A 20,382-nucleotide genomic window follows, 5' to 3' on the forward strand; every position below is an offset into this window, starting at 1 on the left:
CAAGTTACAATAAAGATGAGCTTTTATTTATATGTTTTTTAGACTACTATAGTACTATTAGTTTTAACTGTACAGAGTACAAATTTTATTAAAGTTGATTTTGACAATACTCCAAAATTATAATTTATATTACAGATACCATATTAAGGTCAGACCGTGAACTTTTCAGCCGATACAGGTGTATAAAGTTACCTAGAAGCAAAACTTTTTAAAAATCTAAATATCTCCATCCATGTCTGAAGCCGAAAAAGTGCTTAATGTGAAAAGCTGGTCCGAGAGCCTGCAAACGACAATGCCATTTAAGCAAAAAATATAGGCACAAAAAGTTTACGGTGACTGGCAGAAGGTAGACTCTTGAACTTAAAAGTCAGACAGCGAGATCCATTTCAGCAATGATATATGGCAAGGTCGATTACTATTTTCCGGAAAGAGGGTAAGCACATACATATATTATGGTTAATATAAAATAGGCCATTAGCTTAGGTACCAAGATTTTGAATCAATCTCTATATCAAAATTAATTTAAAAAGTCCTTAATCCTCCTTGAATACAGTAGTTCACTTAGGTTTCTGAACTAATCTATAAAACCTTTTTTTTCCTATTATTATACTATCAATTTGCTTAAAGATTTATTCTAAAAGCCAGTTTTTTAATTAGGGTATAAGTAGTAAGTAAGGTAAGTAGTTCAACGAAGCTAAATCGGACAAATAAGGGCGTTGCGACCTGATATCAGATGCAGTTTAATGAAGTGAAATTAAATGATATTTAAAATATTCAAAATATATAATTTAAATAATATTTTTACAAAAATAAATTGAACCGAATTTAAAAAGTAAAAAATGACTTTTAACACAAAAAAAAACGTTTCAAGGAAAAAAAATGTACATAATAATCCTTGTAATAATTAAATAAAAATCAGTTTGAAGTCGGTACCGTACCCAAACAGCTATATTAAATTAGGTTTGTTTTGTTCCAAACTTAATTTTGTGTTTATGACATAAAATTATATTATTATTTTTGCATTGTTTGAGGGCTCGGCAATAATTCAATAAACACCATCTAACAATTACCTTCTTCAACTATTATAGCTCCGGTCGACTCTTCATCAAAGCTCTACCCCTTCCGCTTCCATTCCTACTTAACACCTGGTTTTAAACCATAATATTAATAAAAGAAGTTAAGCGGTTACTGGAGGGGCGCTGATATTTTATTAAGTATTACAATGGATAGCTCAAGTAAAAGTATAGCCCGTATGAGGAAAAATAGGAATAAAGAAACAATGATTGAAAATAAGGAATCTTTCACTGGGGCCCGCTGAATTGTCTAAATGATTTGTCAAATGTTAAAACTAAATTAGAAAAAAAGGCATGTGATCTCCGTTTGCGAGCTAATTGCTTTAACTATTATACTATATAAGCAGTTGTGTACAATATGTCTACGAGGTATTATATGCTAAATTCTGTGCTTAAAAAGCAATCTGAATGGTTCTTGAACTGAACGACTTCGGATTTTCCGTCACTTCAGCTCAGATAATATTATATACAAATATCTGAATTTTGAAAACCGGCCCATAATTGACGGAGAAATCGGCGAACATACATTAAAAAAACTATACAGTCGAATATAGAATTTCCTCCTTTTTCGAAGTCGGTTAACAAGTAGCTTCAATTTAGCGACACGTTCACAACATTTAAATAATACTCGCTGTTGACAGGTTAGTTGTTATTTACTATATGATAATATAACGAAGTATGATGATAAATTTAAGGTTCCTAGGCCTATTATTGAATATCGGAAGTATATTCGGTACATAAGTTAAAACTAACATTACCGCAACATGAGAGAGATTTAACTCTTCGAAGCTTAACTGGAATTCATATGGCCGTTATGATTTTGGGCAAATTTAATTGAAATTAGAGGCAAACCAGACATCTATTCACAGAGGTGGTAAAATATTTACTAATGGTTATATAACGTTCTCGTAATCCCGATTATTGAACGGTTGATTTGCCATATTTATTATTATTAAATGGAATTCCTTTGTTCCTTGCAATTCAATATCCGTTGTGGCAATTTTACATAGATATATTTTAAACATTAATGTAGTTAACTAAGCTATATAAAAAAACTGTTTTTTAAGTTACCTTTAGGTGTATTAAATTTCAATATACAAAACATCTTTATATAGAAGACAATATTTTGTTACACCAACACCATCATTAATATAAAACATTTTTTGCATATGTTACTGTAAAGTCAAATACATTATTGATATTAAAAGCAATTCCATGGAATGAGAACAAAACTCTACAAAGCCTACTATCAATATTATTTCAAGAAATAATATCTTAGGAAACACAAATATTACTAAAATGATTGATATAATAATTAAGAAAGCTTTTTTTAAAACATTTTACTGATTAGATATTTCGTTACAAAAAATATTTGTTTTATAAATATGTAGGATTGAACTAGATAAAAGATAAACATTGCAGTTAGATATTAACACGGTAAGTAGAATTTATTACAGGAATCAGTTTTATATGAACTTATTAACATATTTATGAAAACATATGTATTAAAGTAGCTCTAATACCAGTCTAACATTTTTCATGATTCATCAGGATAAATTTATGTTTCCAATTCGGGAACTCATTTATTATAAATTTAAAAACCGTATTTGCAAATGTTTTTGTTAATCGGTTATCGGTAATGTATCGTGATAAGAGTGTATCATGAGGCATCTAAAGCTCCAGAGAAGTATAAAAATACATTATATGTTATTTTAAGTTATTTCTATAAGTTCATGTGATTTTAGATCGCAAAAATATGATTGCAGCCAAACTAGGAGCTAAAATTCCCATGGATGCTACATTAAATTCGATATAATTTTGTCAGTGGCAATTTGGAAAGACTAGATTTATTTACTCATAAAGATATTCTGGAACAAAGTTGATTGAATTCCATAGGTACACAACATAAAAGTGACGCTACAGGTGTTGAGGTATGGATAAACCAACGAGGTCAAATAGAAAATCGAAATGAGAATTTTGACAGGATAAATACATTATTGTAATAATTTGTTATCTTATATATTGTTTAATTTTCTCTTTATTCCCTTGTTTTCCCCCCTTTGAAAATTATTTTATCATTAAAATGTGCTTATAAAACTCTCTAGACTCTTCATATTACATTTATTATATTATAGAAAATGAAAATTGTAACAAAAAAATGTAACTTGAGTTTCAATTGAAATTCTGGCTTAATTTGGGAATTCAGGACAATTTATTGGATTTAAATTTTATTCTTCAAATATACCTATAATTTACAAGATCTGACAAGGTCGCAATTTCAAAATCTTGTGCACATGCCAAGCGTTTTAAGAATTTGAAGGGGACAAAATAATTTCAGAATATAAATATCTGGCTTGTATTTCGTTTCAAAAGTTTTACCATTTTCGGATCACGTTAATTATAAGATAACATATATTATGTTCACATTGATTATAGATCCCATTTTTCGGTTTAAGACTTTAACAAATTTAAAATATAAAAAATTGTATGAACAACAAAACTAAAATTATATTCTAATATAATCTTATCACTATATTGCTCGAAAAAAAAACGCATTATAAACATTAAGGTCATTAATGCGAAAATTTATGTTTAAAACATACTACGAGAGAAAAAATAAATTATCTTCTGAAAGTGTCGCAATATTTCATCTTCCCTCAAGAACGCTAATAGGACCAATAATTTCTAAAGCAGACAAGGTTTAATTTACAGTTACCTGACCCAGTACGACAAAATCTATCTTGTTTTATTAAGGGGGATGTCGTAAGAAAAAATAACGATCGATTTTTGTTCATAACGCAAGACAAACGGGACCGGAATACGAATGGTAGGAAAAATGACGAGAAAACTTTCGCAAGATTATAAAACAATATTTTCGAACGTCACGACTAGTTTATTCCATTTTGGATAATCGCAATTTCATAGAAAATATAAGAAAAATATTGTCGACCGTTTAACTGGAACGATCTGGTAGTCTAACACAGAGGAATTGCAGACATATGTTTTCTTAGGAAACTATGATTTTTGTAAAATGTTTATGTCTGAGAAAATTTTATTATGTTTACTAATATAATATAACATAAGTAAAAGGATTATATAAATCAGTGCAGAACTATAGTCTATTTAAAACAGTTCTAGCACACATGACCTTTCAAAACGTCGCAATGTTGCCGCAGGAACTCTAAGTTTTAGTACATGTATCTGATCGAGGTCACACAAACCAAAGGTGTTATTCTCGACAATACCTCTTTTCATAATTCCAGACAGTTCTGGTTTTGAATATCCTCCTCGACCTGAATATCTATTGTAATAATTCTTTGCAATACCCCATATCAACTCAATTTGATTAAAAATGCAGTGATAGTGAGGAATACGTAATACTCTGAGGCCATAACATTCAGTAATCTGATCTACCATGTATTATTTCTCAGGCTTATTTCTAAAAAAGTATTTTTATAAAGGATTTTCTCCACCTACCATATATATGGTAGATATGGTGCATTGTACATAACAATAACAGATGGTTCTTCCAAGTTCTTTAAAATCTGATTTTCAAACTACTGCAAAGACAAAGTATGGTTAATTTCTCCATGGTAGTCACCCTTGGACTTAGAGGAAAATTCCTGTTTCCAACAATTTTTGTTGTCTTTACACTATATTTATTTTCATCTTGCCATATATTTAAAAATCCTATATTACCCAACAGTGTATGAAGGGATGTTCTACATCCGTCAAATAGGTGCATATCTTTTGGCTTATATTAAATTAAGTTTCGGTTGAAAAAATTAGATTCTTTTTTTACTTTTCGTATATTTGATCTCTGAAACATCAAGCTGATCTTGATTCGTCACCTGTTTCGCATAAACGCGGTTTCTTTTTTTTTTGGTGAATTTAAGAATACTGTTTTTTATTTTTTGAGATATTTTAGTAACCGTGTCGGTAGTAACTATTCAGTGCAGCTGCAACGCGAAAAATTTTTTTCAATATAAATCGCGGCGATTAAAAATTTATTAGAACAATGCATTAAATCAACGTATGCCAGTTTATAACCCGTAATTATAATATTTTGAAGAATGTTGCAGACGTTTGACAAACAGACAACTTTTGCTGGCTCTTTCAGTTACGTTAAGTAGTTAAGTTCGAACTTCTCTAACAGCATTCTATCTCTTTTTAAATAAAAAAAATAAGAAGGAAAATATTGTCTGACTGTAAAACGAATTTACACCTTTTGACATACACATATTGGTCAGGTGTGTCATTACTGTTTTGAATTGACTATATATATATATATATATATATATATATATATATATATATATATATATATATATACATATATATATATATATATATATATATATATATATAGATATATATATATATATATATATATATATATATAGATATATATATATATATATATATAGATATATATATATATATATATATATATATATATATATATATATATGTTTAATAGCAGACCAGTTTACAGACAGACCTTGTCCGAATCAATCGTCATCTTTCATACCGAGTGATTAGTAATGACTCAACGACAAAAAAAAGTTCATACTAATTTGTCTAGCACCTAAGTATGATAGTAAACGGTATATTTATATAATATATATGATCTGGTCGACCAAAAATTATGGCATATTTAATATATTTTTGCATGTTACGCGGAGTACCAGTATATGTCAATGGAAGAATACATAAAAATATCAGTTCTCCCATTTGCGTTACTGATGATAGATGATCAGGAAAATATATGTAGCCTTCAGAACGCAATTTCGCTTGATTAAACATAATGTATTATAATCGCTCACTTTCAATTTTCGCACACATATCAAACATTTATTAGTGAAACAGAGTATACAGTAAAAATCATCGTGGCCCAGTGACTACTTTCGACTCTAATCGTATATCGGTCGGTGAAACAGCGGGCGGCATCACAGAAATGTTATCTTGATCGGCACAAATCATCAATCGGTATGCGTAAGTTCATCTTTTAACTCTCTTATTGATTTGTAAAAATACATTACTTGTGCCAAAAAAAAACTCCATATGTTGTACCTGCCACTGGAGTTTTTATTTAATGTTTAAATAATATACATATTTTAGGGTAAATTTTATATGGCTCGGTGAATGGAGGTAAAAAGAAATGAAACAGCGATGTTTACATTATGTGACCGTTATTTATTGAAGTAATATAAAAATGTAAAAATACAAATGATAAAAAAGGCTGACAGCGGTGTTACCTGTAGACGAGGCTTGGGCAGTCAATGGTGGCACGTCTAAACCAAACGATAGTCGAGTACTGAATGGATATTGTAAAACTTCCTAAGATTAGTAATAGTATTAGATAATATGCACCACGTGATCTCTACGTTCTATACATATATCCCCACGTCAGCCATGTATGTTGCAACTTTAGTAACAACTGGTACTTTGTCTTTCTACGTACACCATCTTCGTATGTGCTCTCCACATGGTACTTGGCCTGGTTCAATGATATTAAAGTAGCTGTCGCTTTGTAATAGAAATGATGTTGAACAACTGCACCACTTGCTTATGATTTTGCAAAAACTTCTCCAAAGTTGTCACAGTTTCTTTCTTCTCCACCTGCTCGTTGTGGCTGTATAGATATTGTGTATTAATTTTTGCTCCTTGTTACCTTTAAAATAGATCTTTTAGAGATTTTTCACTTTTAGACTTTTTTAAAACAATAACCATTACCAAATACTACCAAATGTCCATTAACAATTTTATATAGAAATAGAGGGATGAGTTAATAAAACAATTCTAAATCTTATTAAAACTAACTTCAGACTAACAAAGGTTTATTCATGAAAAATAAACGCACTGAATTAAATAAAAATGTTATGAAATATTTTATAATATCCTAATGATATTTTCATCGCGTATTAGTTGCTCATATCTTGATAGATTTTAATGCATATAACATTTCGATTATGGATCAATATGATATCTGTAAACTTCTGAAAACATATTTGATTTACTGGTTTCTGGTCCATATAAACTCAACAATATAAGTTGGTCTCATACGACAATAGGAAAAGTTTCGAAAATTCGATAAGCCGAAGTCTGTTTTAATAAAACTTTTACCAATATCTTGGTATTCCCTTAACTTTTCACAATTGTCAACAGATTACCAATCAATTATGAACGATGAAGAAGTGGATTTCAACTTTTTTTCTCTAAAACAATAAGTCGGAATCGAGTGATGGAGTTTACAAACTAAATTAAATAGTACACTACTTCCTCCATTTTTCCTTCAGCTTAATTACAGAACGGAAAAGCTCAGGGGAATAAGGATTTATTATTAATGCAAATGAAAGCAATTAAGTAGGCAAAAACAGGAGGGTTACCAAACTTCTTTCTTTTTCTTTTGTCTTATTTTAATATCTAGAAAACCAAATGACTAGGAAATTGGCATTATTTTCCCGATTTTTTCGTTAAAAATTAAAGACGTTGGAGATGTTTTTGTTTCCGTTGTTAATTGAAAAATATTTATATCGTTTAAAAAAATTAATCAAATAAAGGAATTGAATAAATCCTAAATTGATATATACAACACGAATACTCAATACCAGTAAGTACCTATAAAATAAATACATATATTGAAACAATATTAGTTTACATATATATCTATGTATTTGTGTATTTTAGAATAAAAAGAATTGTTATGCTTAATTACAATGGCGACAGTAAAAGTATTCAATTTCATTCAATTTCATTCATAGCAAAAACAAAGAGTATTAAAAACTGAGAGTATTCTATATGAAACTGGACAGGAAATAATTCTTGGTTCAATAAAAACGAATAAAGCTATAAAAATTTGCAGCAGAAAAGAAAAGAAGAATTTACACAAAAACAAATTCAGAAAAAGATAAAGAAAGATTTACAGAAAAATCTTAAACTGACATGGAGTGGACAAGAGTAGCCCTCAATTAAACCGAGAATTGTACCTGTAGCTTTTCGAATCTGCCCGAAGAGTAACTTGTTGTGAATGTCTGAATAATTAGTCCCAGATTTTGTTAAATTTAACATAACTTTTTTAGCAATTTTTTTTTAACTTTTAGTGGAGCAGTTAATGAGAACTCAAGATGAAAATTATAAAACTAATTCGATACGCCTCTGTAAACATACAAATAATTTTTTTTTAGTGAGAATACCGATGCAGCATATGGACGAAGACTTTGTTCCCTATATCGTAACAGAAACGCACAGGTATCTGAATAAAAAGAGAGGGGGAGGTATAATATCATATACCGAAGAATGGAGTGAGTGTTTTTAGTATTGATTATTTTACAAATTATTGCGAAAAAGCCAGAACAGTGTTAAAGAAGTTGCATGAGATTTAATAGATTGATTTGAAGCCTTACAACCAAATATTTATGTACCTAATAAGGGTTACTTTAAAACAAAATAATCAGGTTAAAATCTGAAGACAAAAGAATAAGAAGCCAGAAAAGAAGAAGAGCCAGACAAAACATGAATTTGAATAAGAAATATTACTAAACTCCTACATACATGTACTCTTATCAATAGGTTATGAAACGTTAATTATAAATGGAGATATAGTTACAACTGAATATTTACATTCAAATCTAAAGCACGAATTTAAAGGAAATACATTTCCTAATTAATTCATTGTTTACGAAAATTTTGCTTTGTACAATCAAAATAACTGCACCCGTTTTTTCGAATTACGTTGTTTTAAATAAGTTAAATTAATTAACTTCCCCTAGGGGAAGCAAAACAAACATTCTAATTTGATTTCCGATTTTAACGGAAATGTTCCATTTAAATGAAAACTTTGTAAATTAATACCCAGCCAGAAAGCTTATTAATAAATAATAATCCCGTTTATAATTAACACATTTATATTTTTTTGTAAAATAAAACTTTCCATTATTTATTTACATTATAATATTATTTACATGTTGTATTTACTACGTATTATTTACGTCTTGTATTATTTTTATATAAATTTAAAGTAAAATTTAATTTTATTAGATTAACTGTGATACATTTTTATAGTTTTTCCAAGTACTTGGTTGAGGCTTTTAGTTCTGGTCTGTCAAGTACCGTAAGGGCTTCGGAAAGTTATTACCAGTTTTTTCAGAGAAAGACCGACATAATTTTCAATAAAATGGAAAAATTTTAGTTACTCAAAGTATTGGCCATTAGATGCTATATATTTTTCAAACCAATTATGGATTACAACCCAAAAAAACTGTTTGTCCCTTAAGCAAAATCATTCATCGAGTTATTTACTAACTCCTGTTGGTGCGAAGAGTTGGACGGGGGAAGGTCTAGATAGTACGGCGGGTGCGACAATATGTCTCATCCAAATACTTTCAGCTTTCTTATCTAGCATATCTTTCGCCCCATTCTGGACTTTTTCAATCAATGTATGGTCCAAATTAATGATTTGTTGTCGGTCTCGACCACTATTAACTGTTTCAGCAGGTTTCAATACTTCATAATATATCACGCCAATTTAGTCTCATAGAATACTTGGCCTTGACATTTTGCGCTGGAGGTTTTCAAAATAAATCTACGTTTCATCACCCGTCACTATTCCATGCAAAAATGAATATTTCACACACGATTTTTCGATTTTCCTGTTGTGTCATTCAATTGACGTGGCAGCCATTTTCCCATCTTTTGGAGTTTCCCCATACCACTGCTAGTAAACGACCACTATACCTTGGGCTACATTTAACGCCTCTGCCAATTGATTTTGAGTTTGGTTTGGATCTTCATCCAATAACTCTTGCAGTTTCTTAACTTCGAACTTTTTCAGTCTACCAGTCTTGCACATCAAAATCACCACTTTTTAATTTACAAAACCACCCTTCACATGTTTTTGAGGTTAGAACATTCTCACGATAAGTTTCTATCAGCAAATGATGACCTTCACCAGCATTTTTCTTTTGATCAAACAAGAAAAGTAATGCGTGCCGCAAATGTACGTTTTCAGATATGAAACTTGATATTTTCAAAGAGATGTAAATCGATCAGGGTGTTATTTTCGCAAAATATAACATGCATTGCTTTGAAACTTGAAGTAAGTCAAGTGATACCTATGTCAGAATAAAATGATATAAGCGTCAAATCATAACATTGCATACTTTAGACATCTACCAGAAAAACCGGTAATAACTTTCCGGTACTCCTAGTGTATTCTTATTATATCGCCTCATTTGTAAGAGAAGAATTATACGTTCTTACTTTCAAAAGTACCATTTCAAATATTCAATAGAAAGACTGACAGTATCATGGGAATAACACTGTAGTTAAATACAATTCCAGCAATAATTAGGTTAATATGAATACGACAAATACAAAAGCTAAAGCAATGATCATTTGTTTCTATCATTCGCATTAATTTGTTATTATTTGAACAATATACATAAGTTAACATAATTATCTATAGAATGAACTATATTGAAATACTTTTAGATTATCAATTAAGAATCTTGTTCTTGAAGCTTATTCAGGCAATTTACTGGTGTGCCTTTGAATGTTGATAAACATTCTTTTCTGCAAGGGATTCTATTGCAAAGTATGTAGAGGCATTATATAATAAAAATTTAATTACTTTCTTTGGAATATTGTTTGGATAATCGATAATTGTTTAAATATGGGCGTTTTACTTAGTCTGTTTTAATTTCTCCAAGTATTTGGCTGTTTTTTACATGTAATTATATTCTGATTTTAATATGCTAAGAGAAAATTCAAATATTTATTTTTGGGTATTCGAAAATCTACAATTATGTCCTAACTAGTATATCACACATACTGTAAAATCTACGCATGTTACGTTACAGGCAATTCGACAAACTCCACATGATGACATGATGACGTTTAAGTTGTAATGCAATCGAAGTTTGATCCTAATACGTATAAAAATTGAAACTATACATTTTGTTCTTTTATATAACAGTCTATGCTTGGAGAATGACAAACCCCAATTCTCTAATAATTCAGAAACGCATATGATATTAAAGCAAATGCCTTTTATCAATAGTGTATGTCATATTTTTGCTATTGATTGCATGAAATTTTTCTGTTTTATTAAACATAACACGGCTTTGCGTTGGTGTTGGTTTATTACACAACTTTTCAGTAAAAGCCCGGTAACATAATTTATAAATAAAATATCAAAAAGGCGTGTAAAATTACGTTAAGTGTCGAACGTAATATTTCGCTAATGTAACGTTGCTGAATAACACGGACCGAATTTCTATTTTAGTATTCTATTATGTACCGGGATTTATATTTTAGCCAAACAAATAAAACGCCCGCATCACTTTTTTGGAATTACTTTTTTACCATTGCGGAAGGAAATTAATTAACTCTCCGTATAGGAAGCCAAAACAAACATCCTAATTTGTTTCCTGAATTTAAGCGAATGCCCAGTTTAGACGGAAACATAGGTAGACCAATGCAAACGGAAGAAAAGCACGTATTGTTCCCAAATGTGTTTTTCTGATTGGAGTTTTGATACTATTTTTGCACTGTCATCTGACTTTATTACCCATAAAAATTCACAGTATACATTCACCAATGGAAATAACAGAAAAAACTCAATTGTCATTAATAAAAAATTGAATTAATTTAAATTAAAATCAAGGGAATCGATCTTAATATTCTGTCACATGGTTAACAAAATTACAATTATTAATATTTTTTAGTTATATCTTTACAAGTCAATTATATTCGTAATGTACATAACATATATTCAATAGGTTAGCTCTTAAGTTAATTTTTTAATTTATTTACTACATCATAACTAGTCTTTGACAACTAACCTTCAATTTTATCTAGATAACTATCTAGGAGAGTCCATCGGCCCTATCTTAGCCTTTCATAAGGATTATTTTTTCTTCATGTCTCCTTGCGATTTCCATCACTTCCTAAGTTCAGTATCTGAAGGTTGCAATGTAAGTAATCAGCCCTGTAGTATCTGGGTCAATATGCCTACAATATGTCACAGAACTTTATTTTAAAAAACTTATGTTGTATTTATATTACCTTTCGCGGAACATCCCCATAATTGAATTCCGTATATCCATATAGGTTTCAACAATTTCTTACAAATAATAACAATTTATTATGTACTGATAACTGTAATTTTATTTCAATTTACCAATACATTTTCCTATATTTGAACGCCAGTTCTTTCCTTCTATTTTTTACGACTTGCTTCCATCAAGATTTCTTCCATGTACTTAGCGTTGTTGCTATATGGAATGATAGTATTGTTTACTGTTACTGGTGGATATGCTGTATGATTATACCCGAACTGCATATACACAAATTTAGTTTCGTTAACTTTTATTTTCCCCATTTCGGCCCAATTATTTATGTTATCACTTGTCTGTTGTAACTTTCATGTGGCTTCATCGCCACTATGTCCAACAACAAGAATCGCAGTATCATCAGCAAATTTAGCCATCGTGATATTTTCTATTTGTAGTATATCACATGTATAAGATTGGTAAAGAATTGGCCCCTATATACTTAATTGTGTTACACCTGGGTTAGCTTCTATTACTGTAAAGTAGGCTTCCTCTCGTTTGACTTTAAACAATCTGGCTATAATTTCAAATTCAAATAGTTTGATTTTCGGCTTCTGCAATATTATTTGTAGCTTTTTAACAAAGCTGCCATACCACACCTCATCGAAGGCTCGTGTCATTTCAATCATCTTCAAATATTACTTCAACATTATAAAAATATTAATTAATTAATAATAATTAATTAATTTGTAATTAATTTTAAATGATTATTAAAAATATCGCTTTTATTGCGAAATAAAGTTTGATATGTCATTTCTTCCAATATATCGATATTTTTCTCACTAGTGGACATCCCTATCCAGAAATCACATGTTGCCAGTTATGTCGAATGATAAGAATAAATATTCATATGATATTATTATAGAGGCAAACATCCAGCTCTAGAATTAGACTCTGTTAGTGTATAGTTAACGTAGTTGTTGTTTTCCGCGACCCTCACCACTGATACAACCTGTTTGCGATTAAAAGTAATTCATCCAGAAACGCTTTTTCTGTTAACGATTATTCAAACACTATTTACTGGAAGTTGAATGAAAATAAATTGGATTAACATAACGACCAATTAGAAAAATATGACAAAGGAAAATTTATTTTACATAGTTAATTCAATAATACAAAACGGCTCAACAATTTTATCTTGAACCTCCTATTCGTCCCACAAATGTGAAACAAGAAAAGTAGCGCAATATTAAACTCGCAGCACCATTAATCTTATATCGGCCCCATAATACGTCCCTCCTTATCCATCACATGTCGATGTCGACCGCAACGTTCAATTAGAGCTCACAAAACCGTCGCCGCATTATAAAATCCTTTTATGCAATGAACGTTCCGATTCCCTGGACGATCCCTTAATCCGGGATTACGCAACAAACAGAAAATACTCATGCCGATAGCGTTGAAGTTCAAATTACATAAAAAGACGGATGGATCAAATGTGTTCGTAAATCGGCCTTTCCGAAAAAGGATCGGGCAAAAGTGATTTTAATTGAAAATTAATTTTGTTCGGGAATTTGGATTAACATTCTTTTTCGTGGAGTGGGAGAGTTAAATCGCATTAGCCGACGGACGTATTTCTGGATAATTTATTTTAGAAGGTTATTGAGGAAATACTCCTGCTTAAATTTGCTTAAAAATGGGTATAGCTAAGCTGCAATGCGATAATTCAAGCAATATTAAAGTTGAATTATTACTTTGAAACTGTAAAAAGTATCGTATTGGTTGTTTATTTTTTTGGCTTAATAAAAATTTTCATCAAAAAAGTAATCTTCCTACTAATATACAATAATTCAAAAGTACAAATAACATTAAACTTAATTTAAAATAAGTTTTACCGTATTATTTACTAAGTCTGTTTAACGGATGGTCCCATAAAAGAAAAACCTCAAAAGAAAGTTTATCTTTCATTGACATATGTCGAGAAAATATATCAAAAATCGAGGTCAGTGTAATGTTGGAATAATCTATATCCGGACTACAAAAAAAACGTGGAAAATATCTATATGATACTCTTTTTATGGCGATCCGATTACATAACATAAAACATAAATTATAACTACACCACATTTTGTAAAAATATCTTATGCACACACCTAGATTCAGATAGAAAGTTCAAATGTTGCAATAATTGCAGTTGCCAGGATACTATGGGCGTTTTCACATCTGTCGGCACCGATATCGGCATAATCACACGTAAACAAATGGAACCGTTTCACACTCGCCGATATGTCGGTATCGTGTCCTTGCAGGCAACGGCATGTCGGCGGGAAGCAATCGGTCCACTCGTGTCGGTGTCGATTTTAATTATGTACAGAGATATTTTTAAGGTTAAAAGAGGAAAATGTCTAGCTTTAAATATGCTATTGTAACACTAATTGAATTAGTAGAATCAAAGTCTTCTATATGGGCAATACTAATGAAACTGATAAACACAAAATACAGTGCCGTGTCGGTGCCGTGCCGCTACCGCGTCGGTGTCGTGTCGGTGCCGGCAGATGTGAAAACGCCCTATGCAAGAGCTTCATTTGATAAACCAAGCAATTAAGGGATTTTCAATGATTATCAACATAACATTTTCCAGTGAAGTTCATACTTATCCTAAAAAAGATCTATTAAAGCAGAACTACCGTTACTAAAATAAAATGAATCCGAAATATATTTGATATTTTTATGAAACAATATTCCCAAATTGCGCGCTTTAGTAATCACTAAACACTTTTTCCATAACCGGTCTAATTTTTAATCAAAGCACTAAATATGCTATGCTTAGAATATTAACTTAGATTATTAGCAAATTTATATTTCAATATATTACCATAAGTTTATTAACATAGTGTATTTTTCATAAATGGAAGTAAGACAGCAAGCAGCGAGGACCGATGAATACAGTAATGTTATAGGTAAGAATGCACTGTGGTTACATATTATCAATATATGAGTAATAATATATATCGAAGTTAGTCGAATTACTTTTCGATACCATTTGTGTAGTACGATTTGTCCTCTGCTTCAAAATAGGCCAGAGTTTCAGCGATCACCTCTTCATTGGAGGAAAATTTCTTCCCAGCGAGCATTCTTTTGAGACCTGAGAATTAGAAATAGTCACTGGGGGCGAGATCTGGAAAATACAGTGATAGATGGATTTTTGCCATCGTTTTCACTTGTGACACGGTGCATTGCCTTGATGAAACGCCATAACCTTGCCAACCGACTGTTGCGTTTTCCCACGCTTTGAAGCAGGTTCATCGTGTGCAGCCTACTCGGATGAGTGTCGATTGGACTTCGGAGTGAAGTGATGGAGCTATATTCCATCCATTGTCACATATTGATGAAAAAACTCGGGTTTATTACACTTGATCATCTTCAAACATTACTCCGAATCATCAACTCGTCGTTGTTTTTGGTCAAAAGTAAGCTCGCGCGGCACCCACTTTGCACAAAGCTTTCTCATACCCAAATATTCGTGAAGGATATGATGTACACGTTCAGTAGATATCTTTAGAGTGTCTGCTATTTTATTCAATTTCAATTTACGGTTATTCAAAATTATTTTGTGGATTTTTTTAAATGTTGTTTTGAGCGTCCACTGCGTTCACCGTCTTCGGTGCTCATTTCACCACGTCTAAACTTAGCATACCAATCATTGATGGTTGATTTTCCTGGGGCAGTATCCGGAAATTCGGCATCAAGCCAAGTTTTGCTTCAACTGTATTTTTCCCCTCAAAAAGCAATATTTTATCAACACGCGAAATCCCTTTTTAACAATATTTTTCGCAATAACAAAAGTTGCTTCACTAAAAATGTTATAATTCACAAACTAATGATTAAGGGGTTAGGGCTAACTAAAAACATATACATTTAATTCTAGTAGTTCGCATATCTCTAGTAATATTTATTCAAACAAATCATGCTATTGCGCGTTTGAAAGCTTTATATAAGATTGAATTAGATATAAAGATGGCGTAAATTTTTTACTCAGTAGCTAGCTAGTAAGAAGCTAACTTTCGTCATATTTTGCTTTTTTAAAGCTGATCGAAAATAGCGTGGTTTTCATATTGATGAGTCGTTAGGCGAACACCAGTTCAGTTTGAATATTAAAAATGAGCCTCGTTCTATTCTCTGATAATATACTTAAATATTTTGAGTGTCATTATATTTCATGTTGGGATATCGCAAGGGAATAATATCATTACATTGCAACAGTTAACATTGCTTATAAAACTCGGTATTTAGATTAAATTAACTAAAATAGGAAATTAATTGGACATAATTTTAATGTACGAATGGCAGCTGAAATGAAACTAAATCGAGCAATTGAAAATATGTGTGGTTACGAAAGATGAAACGATGACTATGTACATAACAATGTGCGAAAAATATCATAGTCAAAGTATAAAAAGCTTCGCAAATCATTGAAAAGCATTCACGCAAAGGAAGTTGATGCCAAATGTTTAATGTAATTGGAAAACAATTGAACACCACGAGCTACCCAAACCTGGCAAAACTATTAAGTGATATTAACAAACAATGTAATTCAAATAAACGATTGAAAATCTGCCAAAATTCATCAATACTAAAGGCGGTCTCTCCCATCATGACAACGCTAAATCACATAAATATTTAGTGCTAAAAATTTAAAGAGATTCAATGAGATACTGTTGATTACCATTTGATCCAGTTTCTGCAAAATTCGCTGAATAGTGTAAATTTGTTGAAATTAATTATATTATTAATTATATATAATTATCGTTAAGAAAAAATTGACGAAATTAAAGATATTTTCCCCAGCTTGTTATAAAAAAACAAATTATATGCACAAACTGTCCATACTGACCTTTAAAAAAAATTAGAACAAAAAAAAATTATTAACTGCACATTACTACTATTACTATACTAGCTAATTAGCTGCTATATCTTAAGTACTTCCGTAATTCAGTATATTTAAATAATGAATAATGTCTGTATTGTAATAGCAATTACCATATGCATCCTTTTCAGTATTAGATATATTATCTTTCTAAAGTCAAATATTTTCAACAAGACAGAAAATAAACATTTATATCGAACCAAACAAAACGAAATATTCGCTCCAAAATTCCAAATATTCGAAATATTTGCATAAGAGAACAAACAGAGCAGCGATTCAGCGAAATAAATTTTACGAAACAACGGCAAAGAATAAATCCATTCATAAAGGAAACAAAAATAGTTGAAAGTTGACTTTGCAAGCGTATATTTGCTGGAAGAGTTAGTGCAACGAAATATTGTTCTATTTCCTGATAAGGACAAGGTCATTTTAGCTAGAGAGATGCTTTCGTTTATCGGTAAATATATTGGGTTCATTTAAGCGCAAACCAAGATTGAACTAGTTGAGAAAATTTTGAAAATCATTTAACTAAACCAAACAGTTTACATAATTGAAAGTTTGTCAAAATGGGACATCCAATTCTTTCCAATAAAAAGATAATGTTTTATTTACAAATTGGCACATCAGTTCCTTACTAACAAATTTGCTTTCAAAATATTGCTTGGGCCTTTTCTAGACATGCATTTTGCTAACGATTCCTCTTCCACATAGACAAACGAGCCATTTATACATATTCACTCTTGAAAATATATTTGGCATTTGGCACTAATATAACATAAAAAAATATATCCAAAATAAAAAAGCGACTTAAGAGCAAGATACTAAAAATAAATAAAACGTTAAGAAAATGATAATGATCACGACCATTATGATTCTTTAATATTTGGGGTACTCTGAATTGATGTGATGTAATATTGAACGTCTATATATGATTAGAATAATATTAACAACATTGGCCATTCAAACAGAATATATTTTAGCAATTTTGTATAATAACTAATAATAATTAGGTAATCTATATTAAAATTCTAATAGTTAAATTAATATTGCTCTTAAAGCGCAGTTCTAATGTTTCAGGTTCAAACTTAATTGGCGTTTAAGGGATGTAATTCTACTCATGCGCTCCATATAAGTTTATAATATGGCACAGTTTTCACGCCTAGCTTAACGATATTAGTTAAAAAAGTTATTGTCTCGTTCACTTTCGGGTAAGTCCACTATGTTCCACATGGTTCAACTTTGATAGCACTTCGACTTTTTATGCTGACTCAATCTCATTTGGTGTTTTTTTGCCAAATCACTTAATTTCGTATCCATATACTGATATTAGATCTTTGTAGATGTCCTCATTTTTAATACTTTATGGAGCGTTAAAGATTCTCCAAAATAATTTAATTTGTAAAAATAATTTATTCTTTGTAAAACCTCATAGATGGATACCATAGCTTCTACACCACCAGTAGCTTCAAAATATGTTTATATAACAACAATTTGTTATGAAGCGATAATATATATTGTCATCCAAACAACCACCATATTTTGTCAGCCTTGTATAAAGTTTGGCTAGCTTCTTCTTAACGTGATTCTCTCTTGGTTTGGCATCCAGTGTCAGAACCAAGTTTACTGTTATTTTCGCATACATAATTACTCTAGAACCAATTATTACTATTAAGGTATCTATCTTTTATATGTGAAATCCGCATATGTTCACGTAGAATTTAATTGTATTCAACATTTCTTATTCCCCTCAGTAATATTATTAACAGTTGTCTATAATCAATTATATGATCTCCGATAAATTGGGTTTAAATCTCAATAATCACTAAGTACATATTAGTTTTTAATTGAGAAATAATTTTAATTAAGAGATAATGAAAAACATTTGGAATATCACACACATGTCAAATAATTAGTCCATAAATCATGAAATATCATTTAAAATTTTAAAGCAAAAATTAAACCAAATTAAAATTTCTTATTCCTATTTTAAACTTTATTTATTCAAAAGATAATTACTTAATATATTTATAAATGTGTTATTTTAAACGAATACTGTTAAATACACTAACCTATCGGTTTGACCAACTTGCATACATCAAATTTAAAGAGAGTTCTTTTCATTGGCAACGTCATAAAACATAATTTTTAGAACATATGTTTCTTTGATAACTGCTTTATAATAATATAATTTAATATAATTTGATAAGCTTTATTTCAACTAAATATTTTCCCTGGGTTGTTTTTTCAACCCTGCAAATACAATAGAATCGCTTGGAGACAGATCTTGTACGTGTGGTAGATGGGTAGGCAATTCAAACTTTTATTCAAGCTATTTTCTCAATTTACGACGCGCTGCGGTGTCTTGATAAAAACATTTTTCTGGACGCATGCGGCCGTTTTTCATTGTTTGTAATTTTGGTATTTAGAATAAATGTCTACAGATAGCTATAGTTATTCGTAGTGTTTAGTAATTAGTCAATCGATTATAGAGAGAAAAATTAATACCCACACAACAGTTTGTGTTTATTATCAAGCATTCAGCAACTAACCATCAAATGACAGGTGCAGTTGAAAAAGCCTATGAAGGTAAAAAGGTATATTGTTAAATGTAGCACATGCCTTCAACAATGTACGGCGGCTTTTTTCATAAGCTACAGAAATGGTTACCAAAGCAATACACTGAACTATAAAATCTTACTACAAAGAAGTGTATTGTGGAAAATTCTTTACCTGCTCTACATACAAAAAACATACAAACGTGTGACATACAAAAATAGAATATATCACGATGGCTAATCAGCTAATGTTATTGTGATTCTTACTGTCGGGGATAACAGCGAAAAATCTACACGAAAGCTATAACAGACAAGTGATAATATAAATATAAAATAATGTTAATGATAATAATATAAATAAACAGACCGCAGATGCAACAATGACAATCATTCCGTATGGCAACAACGTTCAGTAAAAATCTCACTGAAAGGATGTAAAAAAGTATATGTAAAGAAGAAAAGAACTATAGTTGAAATATAGGAAAACGGTATTGGTTAATTGGAAACAAATCACAATTATGGATATATAATAAATTGATTTTATTCGGGCAACTATTGAAACCCATATGGACATACTGAACTCAATTGGCGATGTAGATGTATATGTAAAAAAGAAAAGAACTATAGTTGAAATATAGGAAAATGATATTGGTTAATTGGAAACAAATCCCAATTATCGATACATAATAAATTATTATACGGGAAACTATTGAAACCTGAATGGACATACTGAACTCAATTATCGATGTAGATATATATGTAAAAAAGAAAAG

General features: G+C 30.4%; 1 protein-coding gene and 1 long non-coding RNA gene across 2 annotated transcripts in view; one reads left to right on the top strand and one right to left on the bottom strand.

The window, feature by feature from the left end:
• The window catches only part of LOC143192947 (neuroligin-4, Y-linked), an 808,161-nt gene that overhangs the window by 739,366 nt on the left and 48,413 nt on the right, over positions 1 to 20,382 (bottom strand). The window lies entirely within an intron of this gene.
• LOC143192729 (uncharacterized) overlaps positions 1 to 20,382 on the top strand; it is an 84,491-nt gene that overhangs the window by 34,512 nt on the left and 29,597 nt on the right. Inside the window, exon 3 of the long non-coding RNA XR_013004869.1 lies at positions 136 to 433. This is a non-coding gene — a long non-coding RNA (uncharacterized LOC143192729). The remainder of the gene's footprint in view (positions 1 to 135; positions 434 to 20,382) is intronic.

Source organism: Rhynchophorus ferrugineus, unplaced genomic scaffold (genome assembly GCF_030347505.1).
Source record: "Rhynchophorus ferrugineus isolate W39M unplaced genomic scaffold, kcgeb_rfMv2 rfM3, whole genome shotgun sequence".
NCBI lineage: Eukaryota > Metazoa > Arthropoda > Insecta > Coleoptera > Curculionidae > Rhynchophorus > Rhynchophorus ferrugineus.